This window comes from Eumetopias jubatus, unplaced genomic scaffold (genome assembly GCF_037043125.1).
Source record: "Eumetopias jubatus isolate StellerSeaLion01/CBP00866 unplaced genomic scaffold, mEumJub1_p1.0 scaffold_11, whole genome shotgun sequence".
Classification (NCBI taxonomy): Eukaryota; Metazoa; Chordata; class Mammalia; order Carnivora; family Otariidae; genus Eumetopias; species Eumetopias jubatus.
The window spans coordinates 44488072-44501477 of record NW_028274817.1 but is presented as its reverse complement, the minus strand read 5'-3'; the positions used below and the strand labels follow the sequence as shown (position 1 = coordinate 44501477).

General features: G+C 37.8%; 1 pseudogene; it reads left to right on the top strand.

The window, feature by feature from the left end:
- Nucleotides 1-11665: 11665 nt before the first annotated feature.
- On the top strand, nt 11666-12975 carry LOC114202747 (protein FAM47E pseudogene; annotated as a pseudogene).
- The last annotated feature ends 431 nt before the right edge of the window (nt 12976-13406 follow it).

The window sequence follows — 13406 nt, the reverse complement described above, 5'->3', positions numbered from 1 at the left end:
TTATTTTGGTCTACAAAGCCAGATAATCTGCTTCAACCACTTCATTTTACACATGAGAAAAGGTACAGAAAGGTAAAGGAAATAGCTCTAGATTGTCTATTATTTTAAAAATGTGTATGCTTGAAAAGGCAGGACAAAGGTCATTTCCTATCAGGATACACAAGCTGATCTTAGAAATCTTTTGGATCTCCAACTTGTTTGAGAGTGCTAGAAGCTCTGATATCTAAGTAAGCAAGGACTACATAGGACAATGCCCAGCTACCAAATCTTGAACTGAATTCTGTGCTGACCTAATGGCAGTCACAAGAAGATATAAGTGAATACCTCAAATTGCTGTGATAAATACATACCCATATTTCCTCTGATGGGTCCGTGTTACCCCCTTCTCCATTTTTTTTTTTTTTTTTTGGATTGCATGTTCTTCCTACCATTAGGTTCTGTAACACACATGAGCTGCATGGACTGATAAGTGGAGGTCAATATATTATTAAACTAACAAAAATGAAAAAACAGAAAAGCCTATCAGATTCTCAAACCTCATTAGCATGAAACTCATGTAATATGTTTTGGTCATGTCAACTTACTGCTCTCACAAGAGTTGGTCGATGTGGATATATATTTATTGGACGTATGTTTATGTTGTTACAGGAGAAAAAAAAGACAGTCAATTCTATTCACTGACTTTTTTTTTTTTTAATGTCATGCTGGCACCAGGTGGAATGCGGTGGAAGTATGGAGAACACTAGTCTCCTGTCCTGGACCTTGGAGTAGCAGCACCATAATTTTAAAAGGCAGGGCCGCAGGGTAGGCCCCAAAGGGATGCTGTTGTTAGTGGTGAGCCTGTCCTGCTCACCTTGTCCAGCCTGGCTTACCCTTCTCCAGCCTGGCAAGGGTGACTATACTTATATCAGAGAAAACAGACTTTAGGTCTAAAACTCTCTGAAGACAAAGAAGGCCATTGCATAATGATAAAAGGGTCAATTGAACAGGACAATATTGTAATTATAAATACATAGGCACCCAACTTCAGAGAACTTAATACATAAAGCAAATACTGACAGATCTAAAGGCAGAAAGTGATGGCAGTACAACAATAGTGGATAGAATATCCAGACAGAAAACCAACAGCTGATTTGATAACACTATAGACCAAACAGACATAACAGACATATACAGTAGTTACCATCCAAAAGTAGAAGAACATACATTCTTCTCAAGTGCACACAAAATAGTCTCCAGGATAGGTTACATATTAAGTCACAAAACAAGTGTTAATGAATTTAAGACCCCAAAATAGCCAAAGCAATCCCGAGAAAGAACAACAAAGCTGGAGCCCTCACGATTTTTGATTTCAAAATAAACTGCAAAGCTATAGTAATCAAAATAGCATGGTACTGGCATAAAAACAAACATATAGACCAAAGGAACTGAACAGCAAGCCTAGAACTAAATCCATACATCTATGATCAACTGGTCTTTGACAAGGGTGCCAAGAACACACAATGGGAACAGAGAGTCTCTTCAATAAATGGTGCTGAGAAAAGTGGACACATACATGCAGAAGAATGAAATTATCTCATACCATAATAAAAAAATCAACTCAAAATGGATTAAGACATAAATGTAAGACCGGAAACTATAAAACTACTAGAAGAAAGCATAGAGGAAAGGTTCTTGACATTAGTCTGGGCAATTATTTTTGGGTTATGTCAGCAAAAGCACAGGCAACAAAAGCAAAAGTAGACAAGTGAAGTTGCATCAAACAAAAATCTTCTGCAAAGCAAAAGAAACAATCAATATAGTGAAAAGGCAACCTTCAGAATGGAAGAAAATATTTTCAAACCATATATCTGATAAGGATTAATATTGAAAATATATACAACTCAATAGCAAAACAAAACAAAAAACCTCTATTAAAAAATGGGCAAGGGCGCCTCGGTGGCTCAGTTGGTTAAGCAACTGCCTTCGGCTCAGGTCATGATCCTGGAGTCCCGGAATCGAGTCCCACGTCGGGCTCCCTGCATAGCAGGGAGTCTGCTTCTCCCTCTGACCCTCCTCCCTCTCATGCTCTCTGTCTCTCATTCTCTCTCTCGCAAAAAAAAAAAAAAAAAATCTGAATAAAAAGAAAAATGGGCAAAAGACCTGAATTTCTGCAAAGAAGACATACAAATGGCCAACAGGTATGAAAGGGTGCTCAACTTCACTAATTTTCAGGGGCGTACAAATCAAAACCACAATGAGATATCAGCTCACACCCACCAGAAGGGCAATCATCAGAAAGACAAAAGTTAGCAAGTGTTGGCAAGGATGTGGAGTAAAGGGAACCCTTGTGCACTGTTGGTGGGAGAGTAAATTGGTATAGTCACTATGGAAAGCAGTATGGAAGTTCCTCAAAATATTACAAATAGAACCACCTTATGATCCAGCAATCTCACTTTGGTATATATATCCAATAGGAATGAAATCACAGGGATATTGAGATATATTTACTCCCAAGTTTATTGTAGCATTATTCACAATAGCCAAGATATGGAAACAAATTAAATGTCCACCCACAGATGAACAGATAAAGAAAATGTGAGACAGACACACATACACACACAGGAATATTATTCAGCCTTAAAAAAGAATATCCTGCCTTTTATAACAGTATGAATGAACCTGGAGAACATTATGCCAAGTGAAATAAGCCAGATGCAGAAAAACAAATACTGTATGATTTCACTTACACGCAGAATCTAAAATAACCAAACTCCTAGGAGTAGAGAATACTACTAGTTCTGGTTCTCAGAGGCTGGCAGGGGAGGGAGGGTGAATGGGAAGCTTATTGGTCAAGGAGTACAAAGTTTCAGTTATTTAAGACAGATTCAGGAGATCTAATGTATAACACTGTGAATACAGTTAATAATACCATATTGTAGGGGAGCCTAGGTGGCTCAGTCGTTAAGCATCTGCCTTCAGCTCAGGTCATGATCCCAGGGTCCTGGGATCGAGTCCCTCATCAGGCTCCCTGCTCCGCGGGAAGCCTGCTTCTCCCTCTCCCACTCCCCCTGCTTGTGTTTCCTCTCTCGCTGTCTCTCTGTCAAAAAATAAATAAAATCTTTAAAAAAAATACCATATTGTATATTTGCAATTTGCTAAGAGGATAGATCTTAAGTGTTGTAAACACAAGAAAAGAAGATGGTAACTATGTGAGGGGCTGGATATGTGAATTAGCTTGACTATGATGATTGTTTTACAATATATATGTATTTCAAATTATCAAGTTGTACACCTTAAATACATAAAATTTTAAATTCTCAAGTATACTTCAATAAAGCTTGGGAAATAAGAGTAATAAATTTCAAAACACTAAATAGGAAAGTAAAAACGTGTACATAAATGTTTATAGCAACATTATTCATAATAACAAAAAAGTGGAAACCCAAATGTTCAGTTGATCAATGAATATAGTATATCCACACAGTTGATTATTTGACAATAAAAAGAAATGAAGTACCAATATATGCGATAATATGGATGAAACTTGAAAACAGTATGCTAAATTAAAGAAGCCAATCAAAAATTACCACATTTCTATGATTTCATTCATATCAAATGTCCAGAATATGCAAATCTAAAGAGACAGAAAGTAAGTGGTTGCTTAGGGCTGATATGACTGGAGTTGTTCAAGGGTCAACTGTATGTTGTATGACAAAGTGGGAAAATATAGAACTTTTAAAGGTATCTGAATATCAGAATTTGTCCTATTACTGGCCATAAACTTTAGTGAACTTACTAATTGTCTTTGTTTCCTCATCTGAAAATATCACTTTGTCCTTGTATTTAAGTGGAGATTGTCTGCCAGTGATTTACACTGCAGCGAAAAAACAAAACAAAACAAGCAATGATCTCTAGACTTAGACCACATTCCTATTTTCTTGCTCATTTACATTTTTACTTCCTGGCTTCATACATTAGCTCCTGACACCAATCTTAGTTAACCCCAGTTGTACTGATCCAATTAATTCCATTTCATCAATTGGCAATTTTAACCTACACCACTCAATAATTACTTAGAAAAGATTTACCTCAAAGATGAAATTTGAACACACACTGGCAAGAAATAATGGGAATTTCATTATTGGGAAAATATAATAATTATACTTTTCTTTATTTATATGTTTTAAATTTTTTTAAATTTTATTTTAAGTAGGCTCCACACCCAGTGTGGGGCTTGAACTCACAACCCGGAGATTAAGAGGTACCAGCCAGGTGCCCCAGTAATTATATTTTTAATTGCAATACTCTGAGGATCCAGCACAATGTCTGGCATAAAATGAGAACTTAACAAATGTATGGTAAACGGAAGTATAAATAACCAAATGGATTTAAACAGACATATTATCAGGCCATAATTGAGGAATGATATCTAATCTTTATTTTCTAACTTTATTTTTTTTAAAGATTTTATTTATTCATTCGAGAGAGAGAGAGAGAGAGCATGAGCCGGGAGACAGATGGAGAGGGAGGAGCAGGCTCCGCAATGAGCAGGGAACGCAACTCAAGGCTTGATCCCAGGACCCTGGGATCATGACCTGAGCCGAAGGCAGATGCTTAACAGACTAAACCGCCTAGGTGTCCCTTATCTGTAATTTATGTATTGGAGAATTTTGATGATGACAAAAAAAAGCTATACTAGATCAGAATTATAAAATAACAATGTGGTATGGTGAGGTGTCTGGTATTCCTGTTGTGTATTTTAAAAGGAAGGTATATCATAAGCATTAGGAGAAAAATTAAAATAGAATGGTATGAAATTTCAGGAAGAATGTGTTTCAAAAATGTGGGTATGATCCACACTTTTTAATGATTAAGATCAGTGATAAGAATGTTGTAAGCATTTGATGGTTAAGAATTCTTTAGTAAATTTTGGGGTGCCTGGGTAGTTCAGTCAGTTAAGCATCTGCCTTTGGCTGAGGTCATGGTCTCAGGGTCCTGGGATGGAGCCCTGCACTGGTCTCCTCGCTCAGTAGGGAGTCTACTTCTCCCTCTGCCCCTCCTCCGTGCTCATGCTCTCTCTCTCTCTCTCTCAAATAAATAAAATCTTAAAAACAAAGATTTTCTCTCCCCCTCTCCCTGCTACCCCCACTACTATGAATGCATGCACATGCTCTCTCTCTAAAAAAAACAAAAACAAAAACACGGGGCACCTGGCTTGCTCAGTCCATTAAGCATCTGCCTTTGGCTGAGGTCATGATCCCAGGGTCCTGGAATTGAGTCCCACATTGGGCTCCCTGCTCAGTGGGGAGTCTGCTTCTCCCTCTGCCTCTCTCTCCTCCCCCCCCACTCATGCTCTCTCTCACTCAAATAAATAAATAAAATCTTTAAAAAAAATAATTCTTTGGTAACATTTGAGAGGGCAGCTTCCCAAATTCATGGGAGACAAAGCAAAAAAAGAAAATGATATTTTCTCTGCTGGCCAAGATAGAGAAAAAGGGTACAGATTTACCCTTTGAAACAACCAAAAAAAAAAAAAAAAAGGGAAAATATACAACAGTTTGTAAGACACTGGACATCAGGCAGTAGAGGTCAATCTCTGAGAGATGGAAAACAAATGAAGTGAGTGCTATGGTCACCTCAGATTACTTAATGAATTTCTAGGCCATGACTCAGGGAGCGGGAACCCAGGCAGAAACCAATGCTCACTCTAAATTTAGGAGATGAAGCTAAGAGATGTTGGAGAACAAAATGGGTAGACTTCTCAAGACCAAAAATAGAATTTCATGTAAGAGAGGACTTCAGAAACTTTAAGACCCCACCCCCATCTCAATTGTTCAACTGATTACTGATCTGCTCATGCTTGCAAGGAAGTTACTTAAGGCCAGGAAATGAACTACGCAAAAAGATTATAAGTAACAGTGCCTGGCACTTATCCTAGGCCTAGAATAGTGACTGTTCCTGCTAGCCAGACTTAAAACCTCAAGATGCACAGGCATTAGCTAGTGTACATGGAAGAGTTTTGCCTCATTAGTAGGGACTCATTTGCCATAGATTGAGCACTGCTCTCTTTCTGCCTATCAAATCTTAAAAAGGAGCCCCCCAAATCAGACCATTTCCAAGCAATTTAATGGCATATAGAAACAAGTGTCAAAAATATTTATATATTTACTGGTGCACCTGGGTAGCTCAGTTGGTTGAGCATCTAACTCTTGATTTTGGCTCAGATCATGATCTCAGGGTCATGGAATTGAGCCCCACATCAGGCTCTGTGCTCAAGGTGGAGTCTGCTTGTCCCTCTCCCTCTGCTCCTACTCCCTCCCACTTGCACTCTCTCTTTCTTTCTCTCTAAAATCTTCAAAAAAATTTATATACTTACAAAACTATCCAGTACCCATCTGGGTAAAAGTCACTATTTCTGGCATCCAATAATAAGTTACTAGGGTACAAGAGATAGTAACATGCTTCTCATAATTAAGAGATGAACTAATCAATCAAAACCAGCCCAGAATTGACACAAATATTAAAATTATCACGGGGAGACATTAGAACAATTTTAATGTCTATACTCCAAATGTTCAAAGAATTAAGTAGAGACATGGAAAATCAAACTAAACCAAACTCCTAGAGGTGAGAATTTCAAAGTGTGAGATGAAAATTATATTTTAAGGCATTCATGACAGATCAGATATTGCAGAAAAAAAGACTACTGTACTTTAAGATTTAGCAAGAGAAATGAACTGAAATACATCACAAAGGAAAAAAAACATTTAAAATGAGCATAGCATCAGTGAGCTGTATGAAACTTCAGAGTAATCTAATATGTGGATAACTGGAATCTATGAAGAAGAGAAGAAAAAAAGCAGGGCGGAAAACACATCTGAAGAAATTATGGCAATTTCCCCCCAAATTTGATGGAAACTATAAACACAAAATTCAGGATGTTCAACAAGCCTCAACCACAAGAAACATAAAAAATGATACCATGACACATCATAATCAATTTGCTCACAAACAGTTATAAAGAGAACATCTTAAAAGCCATCGAAGGGGGAAAAAAGACACATTACGTACCAACAAACAAAAACCAGAGTGACTCTATACCTCTCCTCCAAAACAATGCAAATGAGAAAACAATGGAGTCATTTTTTTTAAAGATTTTATTTGTTTGAGAGAGAGAGAGAGAAAGAGCATGAGCAGGGGGAGGGGCAGGGAGAGGGAGAAGCAGGCTCCCCGCTGAACAGAGAGCCTGAATCAAGGCTCAGTCCCAGGACACTGAGATCATGACCTGAGCCGAAATCAGATGCTTAACTGACTGAGCCATCTAGGCGCACCAGAGCCATCTTTTTTTTTTTTTAAAGATTTATTTATTTATTTGGGGAGAGCAGAGGGAGAGAGAGAATCTCAAGCAAACTCCCTGCTGAGCGTGGAGCCTGACGCAGGGCTCAACCTCCCAATCCTGAGACCATGACCTGAGCCAAAATCAAGAGTCAGATGCTTAACCAACTGGGCCACCCAGGCACTCCTGGAGCCATCTTTTTTAAAGTAATGAAAGACAAAAGCTATCATCCTAGAATTCTATGCAGAGAGAAAAATCTTTAAAAATATCTTTAAAAAAAACCAAGGCAAAATAAGAAAAAATTCAAACACAGAAGAGCAATTTCATCACCAGCAGACATACAGTACAGTCTATTTTTCTTCTTCCTGAAGGCAAATGATACAATAGATATACTGATCTACACAAAGGAGTAAATAGTAATGAAATTAATCATTAAATGGGTAAATATTTTTACATGTTAAAATCTATTTAATGATGATGTAGTCTTTAAGTCAAAGTATTCAAAAATAGTGTGGAGGTTATGAAATATATAAAAATTAATGAATGTCCACATGCTACAGGCTAACTATGTCTCCCCCAAATTTATATGTTGAAACTTAATCCTCAATATAATGGTATTTGGGCATAAGACCTTAGGGAGGTGATGGGGTGCCTGGGTGGCTCAGTCGGTTACATGTCTGCCTTCAGCTCAGGTCATGATCTCAGGGTCCTGGGATTGAGCCCTGCATCGGACTCCCTGCTCAGCGGGAAGCCTGCTTCTCCCTCTCCCTCTCCCCCTGCTTGTGTTCCCTCTCTCGCTGTCAAATAAATAAGTAAAATCTTAAAATAATAAAAGACCTTAGGGAGGTGATTAAGTCATGAAGGTGGAGCCTTATAAAAGAGGCCCTAGGAGACTCCTCACCCCGGCTGCCATGTGAGGACGCAGGAAAGGATGGCTGTCTATGAACCAAGAAGTTCATTCTCACTAGATACCGAATATGCCTGCACCCCAGACTTGGACTTCCCAGCCTCCAGAACTGTGAGAAATAGATTTCTGTTGTTGATAAACCACCCAGTGTAGGATGTTCTCTTACAGCAACCTGAAAGGACTTTAATAAATTGGTACCAAGAATAGGGTGCTGCTGTAACAAATCCTAAAAATGTGGAAGTGACTTTGGAACTGAGAAATAATAGAGGCTGGAAGGGTTTTGAGGGGCATGCTGGAAAAAGCATTGTAGGTCGCCATGAACAGACCATTAAGGGTGACACAACAATAGATCAAAATTAGGAGAAGAAACCAATCAAAAAGAAAACAGAAAAAATATTGGGAAAAGGTAATGAAATTGAAATCTGTTTACTTAAGGAGATCAATAAGACGTGTTAATCTGTAGCCAGTATGATTAGGAAAAAAAAGGAAAAAGGAAGAAAATACAAATTACGAAAATCAACAATGGAAGAGCTGACATTACCACAGATTCCATAGATATCTAAAGGACAATACGGGAATAGTGTGGATAGTTTTGGCAGTAATTTTGGCCATATAAATAAAACAAATGTATTACTTGAAATACACAAACTAACCGAATTTGTTAAGAAAAATTAGATAACCTAAATATCCCCATAGCTATTAAAGAAATTGAATTTGCAGTTAAAAAAAAAAAAAAAAACCTTCCCATAAAGAAAAATTCAAGCTTAGATGGCTTCACTGGTGACTTCTACAAAATATTTAAGGATATTTTGGCGTAGGATACAACGCGAATCCTAAAGTTATAGAAAATGAAGAAGATGGGATACTTCCCAAATTATCCTATGATGCCAGCATTGCCCTGGTAACAAAGCTAAACAAAGTCATTAAAGGGAAAGAAACATCAGATACCCCCCATAAACAGAGATGCAAATATGTTTAGAATAGTTTAGCAAACCTAATCCAAAAATATATACAAAGGATAATACATTATGACCAGGTGGGGTTTATCTCAGGAATTCAAAGTATTTTTGCCATGCAGAAATCAATGTTATTTGTTATTTTAGCAAACTTTACTTTAAGAAGTAAAAGCTGTGTGACTATCTCAATAGGTACAGGAAAGGCATTTGACCAATCCATGTATCTGAACAAAGCATTTGTCACAAGGCCTCAGAACATTAGGAATAGAAGGGAACTTAAATTGAAAAATGGTATGTACAAAAACCCTAAAGCCAGCATCACACTTAATGGCTTCCCCTCTAATATCAGAAATAACACAAAAATTACTGCTCTTATCACTTTTATTCAACAAAAGTAGGTTCCAGCCAGTGCAATAAGGCTAGGGATAAAAGGTTTCTGATTGGAAAGGAAGAAGTGAAACTGTCTTTATTAAGAGATGACATGACTATCAATGTAGAAAAATCAACAGACTTTGCAAAAAAAGCTACTAGAATTGATGTTAGTTTATAAAGTTTGCATAATACGAGATCAGTACAGAAAAATAAATTATATTTCTATATATCAACAATGAATATGCTGACTAAAAATTACAGTACTACTTACAATAGTATCAAAACATAAAATACTAAGGAAAACCTAGAGGAAAAAAAGATGTGAAAGAACTATGCACTGACAACTACAAAATATTCATGAAATAACATATACGTAAATGGAGAGAAGTAACTTTTTCATGGTCAGGAAATTCAAAATTGTTAAGATGTTAAAATTGATTTATTTATTCCACCAGATTCTAATCAGGCATTTTTACAAACATTGACAAACTGATTCTAAAATTCCTATAGAAATTCAAAGGACCTAGAAGAGTCAAAACAACTTCTAAAAGAAGAAAGAACATGAAGGACTAATACAACCTAATTTTAAGATTTACAAAATACAAAGTAATCAGCACAGTGTGGAAATGGTGTAAATACATAGAAAACAATGAAAGAGAAAAGTGTCCAGAAATGTGGACAACTTATACCTACCAAATTGCAAAGGTAACTCAGTAGAGAAAAGCTTCTCTTAAAAACAAAAATTCTGGAACTATGGGATATCCACAGGTAAAAAAAAAAAATAAAAAAATAACCTTACAGGGCACCTGACTGGCTCAGTCAGAAGATTGTGAGACTCTTGATTGTGGGGTCGTGAGTTCAAACCCCAAGTTGGGTGTAGAGTTACTTAAATAAACAAAAACTTTTAAAAGAATAAATAAAAACTTTGATCCATATCTTGCATCATCCAAAAAAATTAAATTGAAATAGAGGGCAGATCTAAACGTAAAACCTGAGATTATAAAACTTAGCACAATGAAAAACACCTTTATGACATTTTCATAGGGAAAGGTTTCTTAGATACAACACAAAAAGAACAATCCATAAAAAAATAAACGGATACATTGCACTTCATCAAATGTAAAAACTCTGCTCGTTGAAAAACACTGTTAAGACAATGAAGACGTAAGCCATAGATGGAGAGAAAAGATTGAGAGAAAAATTTACAAATCATATATTTGACAAAGGGCTTACATTCAGAAAGCACAAAGAACTCAAAACACAATGATATAAGGCAATACAATTTTATTTTATTTTATTTTAAAGATTTTATTTATTTGAGAGGGAGTGAGAGAGAGCAAGTGTACAGAGGGAGTGGGGGAGAGAGGAGCTGACTCCCCGCCAAGCAGGGAGCCCGAGATCACAACCCTAGCCGAAGGCAGATGCCCAAACGACTGAGCCACCCAGGCGCCCCAAGACAATACAATTTTAAAATGTGTAAAAAATTTGAACAGATACTCACCACATAAGAGATAAATGGCAAATAAGCACACAAACAGATAGTCATTAGGGAAACGCAGATTAAAAGCACAGTGAGATACCACTACACACCTATCAGAATAGCCAAAATTAAAATGACTATACCAAGTGTTGGGGAGTATGTGGAGGAAGTGCAATTCTCATACACTACTAGAAGAAATATTACATAGTACAACCACTTTCAGAAAGTTTGGTGGTTTCCTAAAATGTTAAATAAACACCTAGCATATGCTTCTGCCATTCCTCTCTTCGCTAAAATTTAACCAAAAGAAATTAAAGTACGTATGTATACAAAGACATGAACACAAATATTTGTGGCAGCTTTATTTGTATAGCCTCAAATTGGAATCAACCCAAATGTCTGTTAAAAGACAAATGGATAAATAAGCTGTGGGGCACGCCCATATAATGGAATAGTATCCTGCAACAAAAAGGAATGAACCTTCACTGCCCATTCCAGGAGAAAGGTGGCTGCAGAGGGCACCTGCGTTGACCCACCTCTGGGAAGAATCTGACTGCGCCTGGCTATGCAGTCTCCTAGCAACCGAAAAACAAACCACTGAAGCTGGTGATCGCCCCGGGACCAGAGGTACCATGGTGGACAAGAAGTGGCTGTTAAGTCCTGGGCCACTGGAACCAACCCCTGGGCATGAACACAAGCCCTGGTACAAAGACAGGTTACCTTCCAAGTGTTTCGCAAAGCACAAGAACAAGCTTCTCAAGTTCCCCACCACCCTGGACAGCCGGTGGTGGATATTTGTGAAAGAGGGGCTGGACGACTTCAGGAGGGGATGTCCACCTTGTGAGGATCTGATCACACGTGGCCCTAAGGAAGGCTTTCTTCCCATGATTGCTCACAGAGTTCTCAAACCTGCCCTCACAAAGAATCAGAAAAAGCTGATCCACAAAGCAGACCTGTTCTCCACACTGTCGCCAGCCCAGCTAGCACGGAAGGCATTCGTAGAGGATATCGAAGACCACCTGACCGAGCATCCCTTGGCTCTCTGCCCAAGTCTGGAGAACGATCTACCTCCAGACCTCTTATTAAAGGTGCTGGAAGTGCTCGATCCTGACAAGAAGCTGAAGGACACATGGGCTTATCGTCAGAACACCAAGAAAAGAATGAAGCCCCCCACAAAGCTTAGTGAGAAATGTCCTACCAAAGTCAACCCGGAACTTCCCAAGAAGACTCCTGGGTCACATCCAGACAAGTTACCTCATGAAGAAAGGAGGTCAAGCACAAAGGATTTGCTCAAAAATCCTCCTCTTCATAGAAAAGTACCGACAGGAGTCCAGAAATTCTGCAAATGTGTTGCTACTTTTGGAGACTTGGGCATTGACGAAGAATTCATCATGAAACAGTTTGACATTGGCTATGAATGCAAACCAACCTATGACATGAGCCACACGAAGAAAGGAAACCATGTTCCTTTGGACCTAAAGTACAGAATGGGGCTAGATAAAATGGATAATATAAAATTATCCATATAATGGATATGGAGAATATAAAATTCTCCATATAGTGGGAAAATTGGGAGAGGAAACTCAAGACACCACAGAATCCTTACAAACCCAACTGGGTGAAGATGAGGTATGGAGCATGGTACCTGAAGCCCAAGTTGTGGAAAAAGCTAATAAATGATGAACCTTTGATTGATCCCAAGGTCTTACATGAGGCTCAAGATGGGAGATATGGAAAGAATTTTCCTGAACAGGATATTCTTGAAGATCTTTATGGAACAATTGCTTTTAAAGATTTTATTCTAAGCAAGGGCTATAGGATGCCAGGCTTCCTTGAGAAGTTGTTCACCTGGAAGGGGTGGAAACATGATTCTGTTAGGACTCCTATACACCAAGTAAAAATAAACTCAAATGTAGAAGAAGATGCACATGAAGATGTTTAAACAGTTTTCTACTTACTTGATATCTCTCTCATTTAAACATCAAGTAGAATTCATGATGAGTATCCCACTGTGTATGTGCAACTTTGATTCCACAACATCTGTCAATTTAATACCTAATGCTTATAAACATTCTTCTGTGACCTTCTGCTTGGGCTCATAAATGTTTTATTAGCTATGGAATCAGTATTCATATATATTCTCCTTACAATTTTATAGCATGGTGAATAGTAGATGAATATATCAATTATTTGTAAAAATAAAACTATAAATAAAAGAATTACTTAAAAATAATCTAGTTATGTCAGCTACAATATGAAAGGAATCTCAAAATAAAAGTGCCACCCCTTCCTCCCCCGGGAGGAAAGGTGCAGGAGCGCACCGCAGGGATCTGCTGGGTTTGGAGACTCCACACCGAGTCGTGTGCCAGAGAT